The following is a 16,186-nucleotide window of genomic DNA, read 5'->3' on the forward strand; positions in this document are numbered from 1 at the left end:
GGCCATTACATAATGGTAAAGGGATCAATTCAACAGGAAGAGCTAACTCTCCTAAATATATATGCACCCAATACAGGAGCACCCAGATTCATAAAGCAAGTCCTTAGAGACTTACAAAGAGACGTAGACTCCCATACAATAATAATGGGAGACTTCAACACTCCACTGTCAACATTAGACAGATCAACGAGACAGAAAGTTAACAAGGATATCCAGGAATTGAACTCATCTCTGCACCAAGCGGACCTAATAGACATCTATAGAACTCTCCACCCCAAATCAACAGACTATACATTCTTCTCAGCACCACATTGCACTTATTCCAAAATTGACCACATAATTGGAAGTAAAGCACTCCTCAGCAAATGTAAAAGAACAGAAATCATAACAAACTGTCTCTCAGACCACAGTGCAATCAAACTAGAACTCAGGACTAAGAAACTCAATCAAACCACTCAACTACATGGAAACTGAACAACCTGCTCCTGAATGACTACTGGATACATAACGAAATGAAAGCAGAAATAAAGATGTTCTTTGAAACCAATGAGAACAAAGATACAACATACCAGAATCTCTGGGACACATTTAAAGCAGTGTGTAGAGGGAAATTTATAGCACTAAATGCTCACAAGAGAAAGCAGGAAAGATCTAAAATTGACAGTCTAATATCACAATTAAAAGAACTAGAGAGGCAAGAGCAAACACATTCAAAAGCTAGCAGAAGGCAAGAAATAACTAAGATCAGAGCAGAACTGAAGGAGATAGAGACACAAAAAACCCTCCAAAAAATCAATGAATCCAGGAGTTGGTTTTTTGAAAAGATCAACAAAATTGACAGACTGCTAGCAAGACTAATAAAGAAGAAAAGAGAGAGGAATCAAATACACGCAATACAAAATGATAAAGGGGATATCACCACTCAACCCACAGAAATACAAACTACCATCAGAGAATACTATAACCACCTCTACGCAAATCAACTAGAAAATCTAGAAGAAATGGATAATTTCCTGGACACTTACACTCTCCCAAGACTAAACCAGGAAGAAGTTGAATCCCTGAATAGACCAATAGCAGGCTCTGAAATTGAGGCAACAATTAATAGCCTACCCACCAAAAGAAGTCCAGGACCAGATGTTTTCACAGCTGAATTCTACCAGAGGTACAAGGAGGAGCTGATACCATTCCTTCTGAAACTATTCCAATCAATAGAAAAAGAGGGAATCCTCCCTAACTCATTTTATGAGGCCAACATCATCCTGATACCAAAGCCTGGCAGAGACACAACAAAAAAAGAGAATTTTAGACCAATATCCCTGATGAACATTGATGCAAAAATCCTCAATAAAATACTGGCAAACTGGATTCAGCAGCACATCAAAAAGCTTATCCACCATGATCAAGTGGGCTTCATCCCTGGGATGCAAGGCTGGTTAAACATTTGCAAATCAATAAACGTAATCCAGCATAGAAACAGAACCTAAGACAAGAACCACATGATTATCTCAATAGATGCAGAAAAGGCTTTTGACAAAATTCAACAGGCCTGCATGCTAAAAACGCTCAATAAATTCAGTATTGATGGAATGTACCTCAAAATAATAAGAGCTATTTATGACAAACTCACAGCCAATATCAAACTGAATGGGCAAAAACTGGAAAAATTCCCTTTGAAAACTGGCACAAGACAGGGATGACCTCTCTCACCACTCCTATTCAACATAGTGTTGGAAGTTCTGGCTAGGGCAATCAGGCAAGAGAAAGAAATCAAGGGTATCCAGTTAGGAAAAGAAGAAGTCAAATTATCCCTGTTTGCAGATGACATGATTGTATATTTAGAAAACCCCATTGTCTCAGCCCAAAATCTCCTTAAGCTGATAACCAACTTCAGCAAAGTCTCAGGATACAAAATTAATGTGCAAAAATCACTCTTTTTTTTTTTTTTTTTTTTTTTTTTTTTTTTTTTTTTTTTTTTTTTTTTTTTTTGAGGTGGAGTCTCGCTCTGTCGCCCGGCCTGGAGTGCAGTGGCCGGAAATCAGCTCACTGCAAGTTCCGCCTCCCGGGTTCACGCCATTCTCCTGCCTCAGCCTCCCAAGCAGCTGGGACTACAGGCACCCGCCACCTCGCCCAGCTAGATTTTTTTTGTATTTTTTAGCAGAGACGGGGTTTCACCGTGTTAGCCAGGATGGTCTCGATCTCCTGACCTCGTGATCTGCCCATCTCGGCCTCCCAAAGTGCTGGGATTACAGGCTTGAGCCACCGCGCCCGGCCTACAAGCATTCTTATACACCAGTAACAGACAAGCAGAGAGCCAAATCAGGAATGAAATTCCATTCACAATTGCTTCAAAGAGAATAAAATACCTAGGAATCCAACTTACAAGGGATGTAAAGGACCTCTTCAAGGAGAACTACAAACCACTGCTCAGTGAAATAAAAGAGGACACAATCAAATGGAAGAACATACCATGCTCATGGATAGGAAGAATCAATATTGTGAAAATGGCCATACTGCCCAAGGTTATTTATAGATTCAATGCCATCCCCATCAAGCTACCAATGAGTTTCTTCACAGAATTGGAAAAAACTGCTTTAAAGTTCATATGGAACCAAAAAAGAGCCCACATTGCCAAGACAATCCTAAGTCAATAGAACAAAGCTGGAGGCATCACGCTACCTGACTTCAAACTATACTACAAGGCTACAGTAACCAAAACAGCATGGTACTGGTACCAAAACAGAGCTATAGACCAATGGAACAGAACAGAGTCCTCAGAAATAATACCACACATCTACAGCCATCTGATCTTTGACAAACCTGAGAGAAACAAGAAATGGGGAAAGGATTTCCTATTTAATAAATGGTGCTGGGAAATTAGCTAGCCATAAGTAGAAAGCTGAAACTGGATCCTTTCCTTACCCCTTATACGAAGATTAATTCAAGATGGATTAGAGACTTAAATGTTAGACCTAATACCATAAAAACCCTTGAAGAAAATCTAGATAGTACCATTCAGGACATAGGCATGGGCAAGGACTTCATGTCTAAAACACCAAAAGCAATGGCAGCAAAAGCCAAAATTGACAAATGGGATCTAATTAAACTAAAGAGCTTTTGCACAGCAAAAGAAACTACCATCAGAGTGAACAGGCAACCTACAGAATGGGAGAAAATTTTTGCAATCTACTCATCTGACAAAGGGCTAATATCCAGAATCTACAAAGAACTCAAACAAATATACAAGAAAAAAACAAACAACCCCATCAAAAAGTGGGCAAAGGATATGAACAGACATTTCTCAAAAGAAGACATTCATACAGCCAACAGACACATGAAAAAATGCTCATCATCACTCGCCATCAGAGAAATGCAAATCAAAACCACAATGAGATACCATCTCACACCAGTTAGAATGGCAATCATTAAAAAATCAGGAAACAACAGGTGTTGGAGAGGATGTGGAGAAATAGGAACACTTTTACACTGTTGGTGGGATTGTAAACTAGTTCAACCATTATGGGAAACAGTATGGCAATTCCTCAAGGATCTAGAACTAGATGTACCATATGACCCAGCCATCCCACTACTAGGTATATACCCAAAGGATTATAAATTATTCTACTACAAAGACACATGCACACGTATGTTTACTGCGGCACTATTCACAATAGCAAAGACTTGGAATCAACCCAAATGTCCATCTGTGACAGACTGGATTAAGAAAATGTGGCACATATACACCATGGAATACTATGCAGCCATAAAAAAGGATGAGTTTGCGTCCTTTGTAGGGACATGGATGCAGCTGGAAACCATCATTCTTAGCAAACTATCACAAGAAGAGAAAACCAAACACCGCATGTTCTCATTCATAGGTGGGAAGTGAACAATGAGATCACTTGGACTCGGGAAGGGGAACATCACACACTGGGGCCTATCATGGGGAGGGGGAAGGGCGGAGGGATTGCATTGGGGAGTTATACATGATATAAATGATGAATTGATGGGTGCTGACGAGTTGATGGGTGCAGCACCCCAACATGGCACAAGTATACATATGTAACAAACCTGCATGTTATGCACATGTACCCTAGAACTTAAAGTATAATAAAAGTAAATAAATAAATAAATAAATAAATAAATAAATAAATAAATAGAAAAAAAATAAACAGAATAAAAAAAAATAACTCAGAAAAACTTAACCTGAGTCTTCTTGCTAATTGCTAAGTGCTCATCACCCAGTACAAATCAAAACTCGAATAAATTTTTCCCAACTTTTGAAATCATATTTAATCATGTATTGTCTTTGTTCATTCTATCTTTTCGAATTAATTCTGAAAAGAAAATTGTTTTCTCTATATGGCTATCTCTACATATTTTCCTATTTTCAAGAGCAACCAGAAATGATACTAATATTTTGGGCCAGAAAATTTTGTATATATCAGATATAGTTACCACTGGTTAGGAATTATGTTTCAAAGAAAAAAAGAAAAGACCATATCCACTTAACACATGTCCCAAGGAAGTTATCTATGTTAGTCCGTTCTTACACTACTATAAACAAACTACCCAAGACTTGGTAATTTATAAAGGAGAGACGTTAAACTGACTCACAGTTCTGCAGGCTTAACAGGAAGCTTGGTTAAGAGGTCTCAGGGAAGGTGCAATCATGGCAGAAGGCGAAGAGGAAGCAAGCACGATTTACATGGTGGCAGGTGTGAGAAGAGAGTGAAGCGGGAAAAGCCCCTTATAAAACCATCAAATGTCATGAGAACTCACTGACTGTCATGAGAATAGCATGGGGGAAACTGCCCCCATGATCCAATCACCTCCCTCCCCTTGACCTGTAGGGATTACAGGTTCTTCCCTCGACATACGGAGATTAGAATTTGAGAAGAGATTTGAGTGGGGACACAGAGCCAAACTATATTACTATCCTAACCATTTCACATATATTATCTCATGCAATCTTCTCTTCCATTAAGGAATTCAATGAGAGGTAAGAGAAGTTAAGCAACTTACATCAGATCTATCAGCTATAAAGTGGCAACATCAAGATTTGCCTCCTGAAGTGCAGTCTTTTGGGCATTTAAACTACTTCCCATAATGACCAAGTTAACATAGTCTCCTGACAGTTGAGCTTATTCTTTTCCTATTCCCTTCAGTCTTAGGGCTACTGTAAATCATCACATTGGTGGCTTAAACCATATTATTTCCTAACACGTAAGTTTGGCCAGGAAATGAAACAAGTCACTTAGATCTTAAAAAGGAAGCTCAAAAACAAAATTCAAAGTGGAAACACCATCCTTTTATCATTTTGCAATGTATTTTTTTTTTACTCTTAAATTCTTAGAAACATGCAGGTATCTCATACTCAAAGACATTAAAAAAGAATGTTCTTTTATAATTTTTTTTGTTTTTTTGTTATATACGTAGTTCCTGGAACAGCAACTTTCATATACAAGACATTCAATGAATCTTTTGAATCAATAAATTTTTGAATAAATTACCTTAAAACATACTGGTTGGCATTCACCACCAGTGATTTTCTGTGGTATAGTTCCCATTTTTCATTTACTTTTGATTTGATTTCTCATTTAGCTAAATATGTCTTCAAGAATGGTGCCTCCAGAATGACTATACAGGAAGCATTAGGTATAGCAATCTAAAGGGGTTGGCGATGGGTGACAGGAAGGATGTTTTGGGACTCAAAACCATGGTTACACTGCAAGAATATATCTTTATTTATATTTTGTTTTAATTTAGAGTGCCTTGAGCAACTGATCGGAGACTATTGGAGTGGAGGAGGTTAAACTCCTCTAAGCATCCTTCAATGCTACCAATTGCTATTGTGGGTAATTGTTTTTTCTTCTGCCTAAATGCTTGTAAGATTTTCTTTTGTAATCTTGAGAGTAAAAGCTCACCAGAATATGAGCTAAAGTTACGACACTTTAGATAAAGTGTTTTGCTTTCTTCCACTTAGGAATATTATTATCTATGTTGTGTGATTACTATTTCTGTTTTTTTGTTTTGGTCTCTCCTTCAGTAATAAAAACAATGAAAAAGTGAGTCTTTATTCTTTCTCTCCCATATCTGTGATTTTCTCTCTCATTGCTTTAATCTAAATCCTCTCAAATACTGTGAAGGTTTTCTTTCACATTAAAAATCATTTTCCTTTAGAGACATGTCTGTTCTTCATTGTCCTAAAGGTGGATTTTAATTTATTTGGAACAATTTTTACATATATTAGCCATCTGATTTTAAATTTTATCCTAATGGACTTTATTTCCCTCAGGCCTTACTAATTTTCTGTTTTCTTAATGTATAAAGTTATGATTGCCAAATCTCCCCAAGACTACAGATGACAGTTTTCAGAAGAACACTCTGTCTTTAGGCCTTGAAAGTGCTGCTCTTTTTCTCTTAATGTGAAGTAATTTTAAAATAATACGTTTCCCTTTTAAAATGTCTTATTTTTCCTCAACAATGTATTTATATTAGTTTTAGTCCTTTTCTATAAGCCCACACTCATATAATCTCCTTTCCTGATCTTTAGGAAGATTATTATGTTTAAACCCCGGTACAATTTCCTGCTTCTGAAAGGCTTCACCTATGTTACCCCTCTTATATATGGGTGGTACCTCCCTCCTAGTCTATGAGATGGTTCTCTACTGTGATAACTTCCATGATGCTCTGTTTCCAGGGTCCCCACTTATATTCATAAACATAAATTATATGTGGAACTGTCTTAAAATGTACTTCATCACTACTAGTCTCTATCACCTACTTCCTGCTTTGTGTTTTTGAGGTTAAAATTTTGGTTTACATTTAGAAAGAAGAGAGAGAAAAAAAACCAGAAACAATATTCTGTGTGCTGCAGAGAGTAGAACTCAAGTGCCATAGAGAGAGAATCCTAACTTCTCTGCCTAATACATACCCAAAGTCTGAGGGGACTGCATCTATTTGTTAGTCACTTCAACTGCTTTTTGTTTTTGTTTTCTTGCTGAAGTCGGCTACACATGAAAACATATAAAACCATAAAAGAATTGATCTCATAGTTGTTTAGAAATTGAGAGTAAAAAAGTTGAGAATAGAAAGGATTGAAGGTAGGTAGGCATGCAGAGACCTCTTAGAAAGTTTGGGCAATCTGAAAGGGGTTACTGAAAGGAAACTTAAATCTGCATTTTGGGATTCTTCTTCTGTTAACAACATAGAAAGGATTAGTGGAGCAGATGAGAACAGTTTGGTTGTTATCAGAATGGGAAGAAGAATAAATTATTGAACCAAAGGATCAGCAATATTTTTTGGCAAGGTTGAGACAGATGGAAAAGATGTTCAAAAACGTAGTTTTCTGGAATTGAAAACCTCTGAACATGGCAAATGAGGGAGGAAGAGGAGTTAAAGGGACTCCCAGGTGTCCGCCTTGTCAATTACCAAGGAAAGAAAGTGCAGTTTTACAAGGGCAGGCTGAGGAGGGAACATCATTTTTGGATATAACCACTTTAAGTTTATTTTGCTTTTGGAATATTTCAGATAAAGATGTGTAGTCATACATAAAATTCTAAAGCCCAAGAGAGAGATCTGAATTGAAAATAAAGAATAATATGTCATCAGACTTAAGGTTGTAGCTACAGTCATGCATATGATTGCTCAGGGAGAATCTGCTGAGTCAAAGATGAGCAGGCCGCATCTGCCCTATTAAGCCCTTATTCCCTGCAAGGGCTTTCACAGAAGCTGGAGAAGGTCTCTTTGCAAGACAGATTAGGAGTGCCTGGAATTAACACCTCAGGAAAGCTGTGTATAAAACAAAACCCGCAGCTCCCTTACTGCTCAGGTGGGATTACCCTGAAATAATGTGTGTTTTACAGTTTTCCAGAGGTTTCCCTTGGGTTGAAGCTCCAGTTTATCTACAGTGGTAGCTGGAATGATAATACATCCTGTTTTTGTCGCCTTTCTTCATCTGTTATGCCACTCCCCTCCCTTACTGATATTTCCTCTACCTCCCAAATAAACTACTTATAGTTGGAAAAAGAAAGAAAGAAAGAAAGAAAGATGAGCAGGCCAAAGACAGAGCTCAGGGAAAAATGGATCTTGGCCTATGTGTGACTTCATTACTCCTCATAGCCTCATAGGCCTATTTAAGCCTTGAGATTCAGCATTCAGCTTGTCTCAGGAACACTTTGATTGGATTAAGGCAGTTGTTCCAGGGAATCAACTGAAGCTCAGACATCTCCTATCCAGCTCACCAGGCCTTGAGTTATGGTGGCAATGTTGCCAGCTGAGACAGAGAGAAGCAGGATAGAATCCTCTGCATGAGAAGAGAGAGCCAGGCTTAGGATATTGAAGGTATTACTGGGAAACAGAGTAAATTACTCTGAAAAATAAACGAACGGATGGGAAAGCAGAGTGGAGTAACAGAAAAGCATAAATTGTGATATCATTCACCAATTATCAGAGGTATTAAAAAGAAAAAAATTAGTTATCTAAATATAGGTCTATAATTTTTAAAGTGTGACAGCAGACCAAAAAGATGGCATACTCAAACTGGTGAAACAAAATGATCCCAGTGGCCTGTGATGGGTAATAAAGTTAAATTAGGATAGGCTGACTGGGAGAAAAAAATGTCATCTAGCATTTCATATTTCGATGTGATTGAAAATTAGTTGTCATAAAATAAGATGAGACAGTTTATGATTTAAGTCAGAAGTGAGATATCAGAGTTCAAGATATTCAGATACAGTGGTCCCTTGGTATCAGCAGGGGATTGGTTCCAGGACCCCTCATGTATACCAAAATCCACATATGCCTAAGTCTCTTCCATAAAATACTGTAGTATTTGCATATAACCTAGGTACATTCTCCAATATATGTTAGATCATCTCTAGATTACTTATAATACCTGATATAATGTGATATAATGTAAATGCTATGTAAATCATTATATTTTATTTGTATTATTGTATTGCTATATTTATATTTTCTGAATATTTTTGATTTGTGGTTGGTTGAATCCACAGATGCAGATCCCATGGATATGGAAAGCTGACTATATTCCACATATTGATACATTTAGGAAACATATATGGAAGTAGGTTGTTAGAATAGTGATGAAGGCCATTGGATGGAAGAAATCACATTACTTAGAATGTTAATAGGGTCACCCATATGGCAGTTGAAATCACTCAGGAGGATGTCAAAGAGGAAAACTGTGAAATAAGTAATCAATGAATTTAACAGAATGATAGGATATTCAATGGGTTAGAGCAAGACTAGGCTTTAGAGATATGCATATTTTTCATGAGGACTGGAAAAATTGTATGTAAAAGTAACAGAGGACAGTGAAGAAAATGATATCACAATGTCTGACACAATCTGACAGTTAATGAAATGTCTGTGAAATGAATGAATGCATCTTGATTCCCAATTCCTTGGTAAGTTAAGTATGAAATAATAAAATTCCACTGGAAAAAGAGCTAGGAGAAGTAGTGGTGTGGTAGAACCAGCTCATACCAAATTCAAGGAACTAATTACAATTTTTTTTCAGAAAATCTGCAGACTAGTTGTTAAAATAATTATTTAAAATTAAATTATATGAACTTACAATTAAGGCAGTAATATTAAAATCAAAGGTAATAAAAACTGAAATTCATCATTTTCTAATGATTATAATACATTTTACTTTTATTCATGCTCCTAAAGTTATTTCTATCTATAGTTTCTAGATGGTAGAAATATTACATAATGATGTACTGCTACGTATCTCTTCCCAACTCCTCACTCAGTAACACCATATTGGTATATTGAAATTGGCTATGGTGGAGTTTTTATGCCACGGCAATAGGCAGATACTAAAGATTAGGGCTTAATTATTTTTTTTTTTTTGTAAATTGTCTAGAAAAATTCTATTGCGCAACTGCTGCCTGTTTTTGTAAAAATGTTTTATTGGAATATGTCCAGTAGTCAGTGGTATTGTCTATAGCTCCAACATAATGGCAAAGTTGAGCACTTGCAACAGAGACCATATGGTCCTTAAGCCTAAAATATTTGCTCTCTAGTCCTTTAAGAGAAAGTTTGCCAACTCCTGGTCTAGACTTCAGAAAATAATGGAGAAAATGTTAATAATGCAGATTAAACTTAAAAGTATGTCGTGTCTGTATCCATTTCATTGTGAATAGTACAAAGAAAAAGATTTAAAAAATACTGTTCCAACATTTGAAACAACTATTTGGTTCACCAGTTACTCATGTTATTGAAAAACAGTGTGATTCTGACATATGCCTTCATTGTTTCACTTTTAATTTACTCATTAATCCAAATGAAAATACCAATCAGCATTCTACATTTATTTGCAACTGTTGTCTGGTTATGGATACAAGAGTTCAGTAAAAATCAATAAAAGGGTTCTGTGCAAATTAATTGGCTACATTGAATTTATAATGAGTATCATACATTATTATGTATAAACTCTGTGCCACATTTTATATCAGTAAAATGTATTTTTTTAAATCCTGTGTATATATACACATGTTTGTTTCAGAGAGTCCGTTGTTAAATATTTGCCAGAATCCCACTGAGTAATATGAAGATATTACAGATGCAGAAACTTAATTCATAATTGAGCAGGGTTCCTACGGGGCATTATGATTTTATTGCTATGGAAGATCAGTAGTAAAGGATGAGGATTGGTAAGGATCATTAAACAGTACAGAGATTAAAGTACAAAAGTAAATGTGACCAAAATCAGAATTTTGATTTCTAAATATGGATGATCATCACTGAATTAGGAGGCAAAAATGGTTATTACTAGTCCTAACTCTTCAAAGGCAATTCTGGCATAGACAGTTTTAGTATCAGAGGAAGGTGATGTCCTTAGGATATTGAGTGGCTTTTTATACCAGTACTTTGCCTACTTAACTCAGGCATTCCAAACTGAATGTTGATGAATGTTCACCTAGTCAGGTAAAGAGACAGCACAAGAAACCCTCAGTACTTGCAGGAACTAAGTCAGTCTCTGTGCCTGATGCACAGAAAATATTCCAGTCCATTACTCAGTATTGTGTAGGAATCCTGGATTATGTTACCTTCTCTAACAGCCTATTTCACATGGTTCCAAATTCTCTATATTTCAAGTCTTTATCTACAAAGGATTGCTGCCACTCTACTCCTTCTATTTCCTAAGGCAGTTATGAGCCTAAGTGAGAAAATGTGGTGAGATCAATGTAAGACACTTAAATGAAAGGCACAAGATTAGTTCAAAGCACTTTGCCTAGAGAAAGTATTAAGTGCTTTTACCTGAAAATAAAATACAGAAAGCTTTTGAGATAAAACTTAATTTTCTGTAGTTAACAGTGGGAAGTTAGTGTACCATTTATTGGTCCAGTATTAAGATTTAGGTGAATAAAAATCTAGCCTATATACATGACCCTTTTTTCGTCTATCAAAAAGTAATATAGTTTTTTTTTTCTCAGAAATTGAGAGCTCTCTAATAGAGCAATCACTCCAGAGATTACGGAATTTATTAGACATCCTTGGCATCTACAACATGGTGAAAGCTTTATTGTCCCTGGCACTCTGAGTGCAATTATTTTGATTTTTCTCTGAACTTTAAGGTATTAGCTTACACAACAGAGTATAATGTTCTAATCACAATGTTTGACCTCTCCCACATCTACCAGTCACTCCACACATGTTCCAGTTGTCATTTGTTATGTCTAGCTGCTATTGGAGAAAGCTTCCTAATTACATTGTCTAATTATCTTAACAAAATTCAAGGAAACTTTTTGTCAAAGAAGGGGAAAACTAGCAAAAATAAGAAAAGGACACTGATAGATATTTGTTAAAATGTTAACGCAGATGATAATTACAGAGACGTCTAGAAAGAGCTTTAAGAAGATAATCAAGACACAAGAGACCAAAATTATCAACCTCACTGACAACTGTTTGACTGTTAATAAAATATCATTTGCTAACAGGGAACAAGTAAAAATTTGGAAAATTCAACAACGTTCTATAAAATGGAGGCCTTGAAATTCCCAACCTCACATAGCTGCTTTTCTAGAAAAGCATTTTAAAAGTTAACTGAGGTCCTGGATCACCAGATTGAAATCTTTCTTCTAAGATACGATTTAAACTTCAGATTTAGCTGTGTCAGTGTGCAGGTGTGTATATTAGGAAAGGATTAAACTAAATAATAAAAGCTTTGACCTGTGAGACAAAGCCTTGATATTCTTGTATCAAGCTGTCTCTCTCTAGATGGTAGAGTTAATAACATTTGTTTCTCTTGTGACAAAGATTGGATTCCTTGATTAATCTGACAAGGTCAGAATAAATCACTGTACTAAGAAGATGGAGTAGGAAAAAGAAGGTGTGTTTTCCAGCGTCTCAAAGATAGTAGCTTTGGCAAGAAGCAAAAGTTATCTTTTTTTCTTCAAGTTTTAAATGAAGTCAATATATTGGCAATCATTGTTTAAAAAATATATAAATAGGCATCATAGTCCATGTAGCTTCTATTTACCTAAATGTCAGTTTTCCACAGGAGAAAAGTTGGGAGCAGAAATAAGAGTTCAGATTTCTATCTGCCTACTATGTAGTTAGACAACTTTTCTGCCGAAGCCAGCTGAAGCAGCTTTCTTCTCTCTGAGTTTCTCAAGAAGACAAATCAAACAAGGAAGTAGAAATCCAGCCTAATTAAAGTCGTGGCTGGAACTCGAAGAAGTACACTTGCACACAGAATATAGTTGGAACAAAGCTTTTATTTCATTCTCCATACTACTAAATTTGAACCTCTCTTCTCAGAGCCTGACCTACTCCCCTTCAATACGACAATATGACCCTTACATGTTAAGGGTATTACAAATAGTGTTCACAAAAAGCAGTTTTTCAAGCAGCCTCTGGTGCCATTATCACTGCATTGCTCTGGATGAGTGAGAAGGTAGGCAGCCGTCTTTATGGTCTCAAGCCGTAGCAGTGTGGCTCTGCAAGCAGAAGACCTTGATGTCCCCGTAGTAGCTTGTCATCTTTAACAAGATCTGGCTGCACCTCTGCGGGTGAATCTCACTCTGGACCCTTGGTACAAGTATCATACTCAACAGTCAGTCTATGAAACTCTCCAGCGTGGCCATCTCAACAGAACAGGAAGAATGAATTTGAAGATGAAGCGCTTCAGTGGGAATTTTCTTCCCCAATTATCAATGGCATCATTTCCTTAAAGGTCTTTGTGGAGAGATAGTCCATATGGGCAGAGAAATGTCCACATACCAGTGTCTATACTCTGCTTCTTCACCTGCAGTTATAGGTTTCGATTTTGGAAAGGTTTTAAAAAGCAACACAGGCCCCTGGTTTCCTAGAGTAACTTGCCTGTTGTTTTCTTCTTACTGCAAGAAAATAACGATACTATATATGCCAGTGCCAAATCAACCCATAATACTGCAGATTATCTCCTTTCTTGAGTAGAGCATCTGAAAGGCTAATATCCAGCAATACATACTCTCAAATCTCTGAGAACATTTCTCTATGAGGTTTGGAGAGCTGGTACTTATTTATTTTCTTTCAGAGATACAGACGCCCAAAGAGATGGCCTTAAGCTCGCTGAGCATGTGGGATGAATACTCACAATAGTTAACATATGGCACCTCATTAGGCTCTCATTTCAAAAATGCAATAATGGAATTATCTTCTTTGGAGGTATGTCTTAAGTCACTGTATAAGAAATAGAGAGTGGGTAGTTTCCACATTCCTCTCCAAAGCAATAGCTACATTTCAGATGTGGCTGAAATAAGCAACTGATATTCTGCCACCTGCACAGCAACCAACATTTCCTGGGATATGAGACAGCCACAGAAGTTGCTAAGGGAGAAATAACTCCACCATTCTGGCATAATAGTGGAGTTCAAGGTGCTAATCTGAGGCATATGTTTTCACCTGACAACAATAAGTACACCTTTGTGGGAAGAATGTTCTGACCCCTAACGGGGATCTAGTTTGAGCTGAGGTAAATTTGAGAAGACCCAGGAACACCTCTGAAGGAATCAAGGTACCCTTTTTCACCTTCACTTCTGTGTCACCCTATATGTTATCAAAGCAGCAGCAATTCTGTTTGAAGTTTACAACATGAAAATGCTGCCTGAGTTCGTAGCCTGCTGACCCACCTGTAGATTTCAAACTCTGTTGCAACAGTGACTCTTCCTGTACTTCCAGCCTGTACATTTCACACTCACTGACCCCACAATCACATGAGCCAAGTCCTTAAAATCTTTCTCTCTCTCTGGATAGATAATAGATAGATAGATATTCCATTGGTTCTTTTTCTCTGGAGAACGCTAATACACATGAGATTATATCAATTCCTGTTTTGTTACACAGAGCTCTCATAATAAGCAAATGTAAATATGGAATGCAAATAAAAAAGAATGGCTTTTATTGGAGTATTAAAAAGTGCCTGATGCAGTATTTATATTTGACATAAGTTTTCTCACTGAAGTTAAAACAGCCACTCCTTTTATAAATAAGGAAAGAGATTAGAGAGTTTAAGTAACTTTCTAAAGGATATTCACTATGGAACCTGGATCTAAGGTTTCTAAAGCTTGTGCTGTCTAAAACATTACATTTCTGTTAAACTTTAAAACATCTATATTCTCAATAAACCAACTTTCTTGTTTAAAAAGTAATGGAAATATTAAGAAAGCTTACAGAGAAAATAATAATCAAGAGAAAATAATTGGTAATTGTAAATCATTTTAACATGCAGGGCATGATGAAAAGAATCAATACAAATAACTAAACATTGATCTCATTGCAATTTGAATCTACTCAAGGATCTGTACTGTATTATCTGTACTGTATTATTCAAACTTGGAAACATAGGCCATCAGTACTTTATATTGTTTGATTCTGTGCAATTATAATTGAGTTAGACTCACAACTTTAAAAAAGTCATCTAGAAGTTAATATTCTGAAATTAATGGTATCCTGCAGGATAAGATAACATCAATATTATCAGCTATTTATAGTCAAGACAAAGTTTACAATTTACCATTATCCCTTGGTATACTCTGGGGATTGGTTCCAGGACCACCCTCACATACCAAAATCCTTACACACTTAAGTCTCAAAAATCAGCCCTGCAGAACTATATACAGGAAAAGTTGACTCTCCTTATATGCAGGTTTTACATCCAGCAAATATCCAAATACTGTATTTTCTTTCCATTTTTAGACATGGGGTCTAAAAGATGGGGTCTCTTAGAGACAGGGTCTCATTCTGTTGCCCACATTAGAGTGTAGTGGCCTGATCATAGCTCACTACGGCCTCAAATTTCTGGGCTCAAGGGATCTTCCTGCTTCAGTCTCCCAAGTAGCTGGGACTATAGTCATGTCACCACATCCAGCTAATTTTTAAATTTTTTTGTAGCAGGGTCTTTCTATGTTGCCCAAGTTGGTCTTGAGCTCCTGGGTTCAAGGCTTCCTCCCACTTCTGCTTCCCAAAGCACTGATATTACAGTTATGAGCTACCAAGCCTGGCCCCAATACTGTATTTTCAATCTACTTTTGGTTATAGACAATTCTGCTTTTATGTGGACCCACACAGTTGAGACCCATGCTGTTCAAAGGTCAACTGTAGAAGTTATTTTTGTCAGCTTAAATGCCAAGAGTGTTCCAGAATAGGGATTCCTACTTCTACCTTCTCTATTTTTAAACTATTTCTATTATAAATGACCATTTCTAGCTTAGAAGTTGAAGGCATAATGGTAAGAGATGTCCTGACAATTGTCTGTGTGATATGGGGATAGCTATTTAATTTTTCTATAGTTTTGTCCTCTGTAAAGTTGGAATCAAAATAGCCCCTATCTCAAGGGATCGTCATGAAAATTAAATGTAATAAACTATTTAAATCATGGAATTCAATAACTAACATAGACAATAATCAACCAATATTAACTATTACTATTACAATAATAGCAGACACTTACGTGTAACGAGTGTGCATATATTTATCAACTAATCTTCACAATAACTTGCTGAGCTTGGTAAGTGATGACAACCCCATTTCACTAACAACAAAACTGAGGCACACAGAGGTTAAGTTTCCAAGGTCTTATAGCTAGTATCAAATGGAATGTTAAACCCATCAATCTAGCAGGAGTCCATCCTCTTCTCACTTTAAGGTATAATATTTAATTTTTTCTCTT

This window comes from Rhinopithecus roxellana, chromosome 3, assembly GCF_007565055.1.
Source record: "Rhinopithecus roxellana isolate Shanxi Qingling chromosome 3, ASM756505v1, whole genome shotgun sequence".
NCBI lineage: Eukaryota > Metazoa > Chordata > Mammalia > Primates > Cercopithecidae > Rhinopithecus > Rhinopithecus roxellana.